The sequence below is a fragment of the Eulemur rufifrons genome, chromosome 5 (genome assembly GCF_041146395.1).
Source record: "Eulemur rufifrons isolate Redbay chromosome 5, OSU_ERuf_1, whole genome shotgun sequence".
Taxonomy (NCBI): domain Eukaryota; kingdom Metazoa; phylum Chordata; class Mammalia; order Primates; family Lemuridae; genus Eulemur; species Eulemur rufifrons.
In genome coordinates, this window is record NC_090987.1 from 44,282,954 (window position 1) to 44,289,347 (window position 6,394).

The 6,394-nt window shown below is 35.7% G+C and overlaps 1 non-coding gene across 1 annotated transcript; it reads right to left on the reverse strand.

Moving 5' to 3' along the window:
• Window positions 1–5,298: 5,298 nt before the first annotated feature.
• Window positions 5,299–5,405, reverse strand: LOC138383587 (U6 spliceosomal RNA). Its single transcript, XR_011233642.1, has one exon. It is a non-coding gene; the product is annotated as a U6 spliceosomal RNA (small nuclear RNA).
• Window positions 5,406–6,394: the final 989 nt, after the last annotated feature.

Consider the following 6,394-nt stretch of genomic DNA (forward strand, 5'->3'; position numbering starts at 1 on the left):
CTGATTAGGGACTTTAATTACATCTGAAAATGTATTTTCCCATACAAGGTAACATAATCATAGTAGTGATATCCCACCATATGCACAGGTCCTGCCTACACTCAAGAGAGAGAAGGGGATTATGTTAATACCAGGCAGGGATAACCCACCGGGGGACAGGAAACTTGAGAGCCATCTTGGAATCCTGCCTACCACAGTACCCTTCCTGTTCTTTACATTTCAAGCCTGTACATTAAAAATAAATAAAAATGTATTTAACCTAGAGACATTGTAGTGAACTCTGGAGCCAATCTGCCTGGGTTCTCATCCCAGCTCCACCACTTGTTAATTGTGTAACCTTGAGCGAGTTACTTAACTCAGTTTCCCCATCTGTAAGAGAGAGATAGTAGTAGTTCCTACATCACAGAGCTGCTGTAAGGACCAAATCAGCTAATAGATCAAAAGTTCTTAGAATAGGGTCCGGCACATGGTGAAATGCTATGTAAGCATTACCTACTATTACTTTCTCTCTTTGGCAAAAATTTAGTAAAATAAGCTATATGTGTGGACAGAGAAACAAAAACACAGATTATCTCAGATTTTTCTTCAGCTAGAAAAGCATTTAAAAATCATGGACCACAACAACTTAGGAAACAGGAAACATGACCTGGTAAGGCAAGCCCTCCAGAAAGAATGAATGAAGTAGATATTTATGTTCATCCCCCCATTATGCATGAGGTGGAAGACATACAACAAATAATAATGGATAGAGACTATATTGACTAAAATATTTGTCACACTTACTGTCCATGAAAATTCATTCCAAAGTCAGATTTATGGGGGAAAATATGTAGAAAAAATAATGCATGTGGTGTGATAGTTGACATTTCCAAATAGTAAATGTATACTAAATGCACATTTACTATAATTTCATCTCCAAAGAAGACTCCTGCTAAATGACATCCAACATAATTATACTTACTTCAGTTTATTTCAGTCAAATATACCCAAATAGAATCTTGATATTAGAATGACAGAATGTTAGAGCTAGAACAGAGTTTCTAAATCAATCATTTTATATATGAAAAAACCTAACTAAGGTACTTGCTCATAGATCACTTGATACTTAGTGACAGAGCCCAAATTAAACCCAAATTTCCAGATTCCCAGTCCCATGCTAATTCTACTACATTGATGAGCCTTTAATAAAATATAAATATAATAAAATATAAAATAGACCCACACAAATGTTGTCAACTGATCTTTGACAAAGGAGCAAAGGCAAGTCAATCAAGAAAGGATTGTCTTTTCAACAAATATTGGCAGAACAATGGGACATCCACATGCAAAAATTAAAAAAAGCAAATCTAGACACAAACTTTATACTTTTCATAAAAATTACCTCAAAATAGATCATAAACCTACAATGTAAAACACAAAACTTTAAAAATTCTAGAAGAAAACATAAGAGAAAAGCAAGGTGGCCTCAGGTTTGGCGATGAGTTTTTTAATACAACAAAAGCACAATACATGAAACAGATAAAGGCCTTGTATTCAAAATATACAAAGAACTCTTAAAACTCAACAATGGGAAACAAAAACTTTGCTCAATTTTAAAATGGGCAAAAGAACTGAACAGATGCCTTACCAGAGATATACAGATGTCACATAGCACATAAAAAGATACTAAACATCATATGTCATTAGGGAATTGCAAATTAAAACAACAATAAGATGCCACTACACATTAATAGGATGGCTAAAATGCAAACACTGACAGCACCAAATGCTGATGAGGATGTGGAGCAACAGGAACTCTCATTCATTGCTGGTAGGAATGCAAAATGGCACACTTTGGAAGATAGTTTGGCAGTTTCTTACAAAACTAAACAAAATTTTACCATATGATCCAGAAATCACACTTAATATTTACCCAAATTATCTGAAAACTTATATCCACACAAAAACCTGCACTTGAATGTTTATAGCAGCTTTATTCCTAATTGCCAAAATGTGGAAACAACCAAGATGTCCTCCAGTAGGTGAATGGATAAACCATGGTACATACAAACAATAGAATATTATTCAGCACTAACAAGAAAAGAGTTATCAAGTCATGAAAAGATATGGCGGACTCTTAAATGCTTATTGCTAAGTGAAAGAAGCCAATCTGAAAAGGTTATATGTTATATGATTCCAACTATATGACGTATTGGACAGGCAAAACTAGAGAGAGAGCAAAAAGATCCATGGTTGTCAGAGGTTCAAGAGGAGAGAGGGATGAACACAGGGAGGGGATTTTTAGCACAATTGAAGTATGCTGTATGATATTGTAATGATGGATACATGTCATGCATTTGTCAAAATCCATATAACCATATAACACAAAGAGTGAACTCTAAGGTAAACTATGTACTTTAATTAAAAATAATCCATCAATATTGGTTCATTAATCATTACAAAGGTATCATACTAATGCAAAATGTTAATAATAGGGGAAACTGTGTGTGAGGGAAGAGAGAGTATGTGGGAACTCTCTCTAGTTTCTGTGCAATTTTTCTATAAACCTAAAAGAGCTCCAAAAAATAAAGTCGATTAAAATGTTTTTAAATCTCTAAACAAACACATTTCTGCTCTAATGTTGAAAGTCTCAGAACAAAGGCAGAGTATAGTTTAACAAACAAAGCGATATCTACATGTAATTTTCCAAGGGTGTTTTTCACTAAATAGCCCTAAGCTGTTTCCTCAGACTCCAATAAGCAGAGTTTAGTCTGCAGCTTGAGATTCATACTCGCCTATCTTCTACAAAACAAAAAAAATCTTCCCCATCGGTTACTTCATGGCATGACTTCTTTTTGTCTCCTTGTTCCCCAGAGCCTTCTACATCAGGTATTTTAAAGCTCTTTCCTATCTGACGTTTATCCTTTTATTATGATGATTATTATTTTCCATAATCCCCACAACTTTCTTTCAACAAAACCAAGCTCATGTTCTCTTGGCCCCTGGACTCCCTTGCACATCTCTTAACTCTCATGGCTTCCCTGAATTCCTTGCTATCTTGCCATCCTACCTTCCAGAAATTACTCCTATTTTTCAAATCCTCTCCTGAAGTCTTTCTCTATTTCATGATCTCTCTAAAGACTCAGTTTATCAAGCAAGTTTTAGAGTCCCAACTTGGGATAACATATGACGAAGAAATAAAGAATATAGGAAAAATGAAGTACAGAGTGATTGAGTTTTTCTTGGCACAAAGTATATATTAGTCAAGGTTCCCCAGAGAAACAGAACCAATAGGATATAAATAGACATATAAGAGGAGACTTATTATGGGAATTGGCTCATGTGATTATGGAGGCTGAGAAGTCCCACAATATACCATCTGCAAGCTGGAGAATCAGAAAAGCTGGCGGTTTAATTCAGTCCAAGTCTGAGGGCCTGAGAACTGAGGCAGCGGGTGGAGAGCTAGCACTGGTGTGAGTCCCATAGTCTGAAGGCTCAAGAACCAGGAGCTCCACTGCCCAAGGGCAAGAGATGATAGATGTCTCAGCTAAAGAAGAGAGAACAAATTCACCTTTCCTCACCATTTTATTCTATTTGAGCCCTCAACCGACTGAACGGTGCTCCCCCCCACACATTGGTGAGGAAGGATCTTCTTTACTCAGTCTATTGATTCAAATGCTAATCTCTTCTGGAAGCAACCTCACACCCAGAAATAATGTTTTTCTGGATACCTGGGCATCCCTTAGCCCAGTCAGGTTGACACGTAAAATCAACCATCACAGATTGTAAAGTGAGTAAACTTCGAAGTTGAAATTAGATTGTGTCTTCTGCATCCCAGTCTAACCCTCTTCCACTAAACATTATCACCTTAAATAAAGAGAAGAATAAGCATGCAATTGCCCTCCTACCACTCAGCAGAGATAGGAGAGATAGATCTCAGGAAAGCTTAAATAATGTTTTTACATAGTCACCACCAGTATTCAGGAACCAAAACTAAACTTTCTTGTCTGGAGCTATGTATCTTAAAGATAAACTAAACTGATAAATGGCTTTTAAAAATAACCAAAAAATATGGGTATAAGGATTGATTTGGAGGTTGTTTATTTATCTCTATTACTGCTTTATTCATCTACTATTACAACTAGAAGGCAGGAGGGCACCACAGTTCAGAAATGATGCAAGCGATCTTTCTTGAAAAACACTGGCACCTGAGAAATGTGAGGGGTAAGCACATCTATGCTGTAATTCACGATTATAGAAAGCTCGGGAGTAATATGTGGGGAAAGCAAAGACAACTAGAGTGTACTGGCACCATCTAATAACCTTCTTGTAAGGATCACCACTGAGCTTCACTAGGACACTGAAATAAAACACATAAAGAGAATCTGCACTTGGATCAACTTAAAGTTAAGATCTGATATGGGTGCAGCCACACTCTCCTCACACATACACAGCCTTTACAAACAGCAGATGCAGTTGCAAACCTCTTCATTAAGTTGGCAGCCACAAAACAAAATCTTTTGTCTGCCAACTGAATATACAAGGAGACTGTGCTTTTGGCCACATTAACACCATTGTATGCCCACCCAATACATCCCCAGTATAAAATATCCTCTGTGGGATAAGGCAGTGCAAAAGCAGCACCTTGGTAGAACCTTTAATGTTTTTTAAAGTTCTACCATATTAATTGTTTCAATAAAAATTTCTAAATCACTATTGAATCAATGACTGTTGAGTTATTATCTCTGTTTCTGTAGGCAGAGATTATTTCTTCACATATTCATTATCTGATCAAATCTGAATTACTTATATTACTCAGTAACTTTCATGACCCTATTTTGCTTACAAGGTGTGGTCCAGACATCTTACAAAGATGTTGCAACAGCTGGCCTTTCTTGACGTTTCTGGCCAAATCAAAGGAACTTGTTCTCAAAATAGTACTGGCCTTTCATGCCCCCATGCTTAACACATCTTCCCTTTATGAAGCAGGTCTTCGTTTTTGCCCATGTCTCCTACCCTTCGTTCAAGACTTGAATCAGATCCCACCGCCTCCCGCTACTTCCTCAGGAAGACTTCACCATTCTTTCCCTCCTGTTGCCATGTTACAGGGTACACATGAGCTGTTTTACTGTGATTGTTACATGCCTGTCTTCCCTAGAGGACCATAAACTGTGGCAGCAGGAACAATGTCTTGTTCATATGTGTTTCCTCAGCATCTGGCCCAAATAACAGGTTACACAGATATATATTTTTTTTATTTCAGCTTATTATGGGGGTACAAAAGTTCAAGTTACATATGTTGCCCATGTACTGCCTAAAAAATATATGGAATGCTTCACGAATTTGCGTGTCATCCTTGCACAGGGGCCGTGCTAATCTTCTCTGTATCGTTCCAATTTTAGTACATGTGCTGCTGAAGCAAGCACTACACAGATATTTTTTAAATGAAAGAAAAAATTCAAATTTTATGGCATTTTGGTGAAGTTTTTTTCCCAAAAAGGTGTTTTTCTAATTTCTACCATTCTGTAGGACAACAGATTTTTGCCAAGTCAAATCAACTAAGGTGACATCAGAAGTATGGTTAACAAAACTTTTTACATAACTTTTATTTCATTTCTGATAATATAAAAATCCACTATAGTAATCTGAGAAAATACACAAAAGTACAAAAAAGAAAACAAAAATAATTAACAATCCCATAGCCCCGGAGATAGCCATTATTAACATTTTAATATATTTCCTTCTAGTATTTTAAGTGATATAATTAGAATTATAATCTACAAGCATTTTAAAAGGCTGGATATTTTTAAATATAATATTGTATCACAAGAGATTTTCATATCATTAACAAAATGTTCAAGAAAATGCATTGGATTCATAGAAATATGATATTTTATGTAACCTTTTCCTTATGTTGGACATTTGATTTTTGTTTTGTTTTGTTTTGTTTTGTTTTTATTTCAGAATATTACGGGGATATGTCGGGCATTTGTGCCCTTCCATAATTTTATTATTTTAAATAACACTAAGAGAAATATTTTTACACACAAATCCTAGTGAGCACTTGTGATTATTGCCTTACAATGGAAATGTCTTTTTAGAATTTGAATTACTGGTTATGAACATTTTTAAGGCTCTTAATCCAAATTAATTTGATTTCCAAAATCTTTTTCCCACTTTGTACGCCTGGTAATAGTACAGACATCTGCTTGTCCTCCTGCCCCTTCACCACAGAGAATACGGTCATGGTTGTTTTTAATGTGTGCTAATTTGTTGCGTGAAAATGCTAAGTTTTTATTGTTTTAATTTTTATTTCATTGGTGACTAATGAGGAAGAATAATTTGTATTTTTATTAGCCATCTGTACTTCCTGTTCTGTGTATTTTCCATTCATTTCCTTTACTCTAATCTCAAT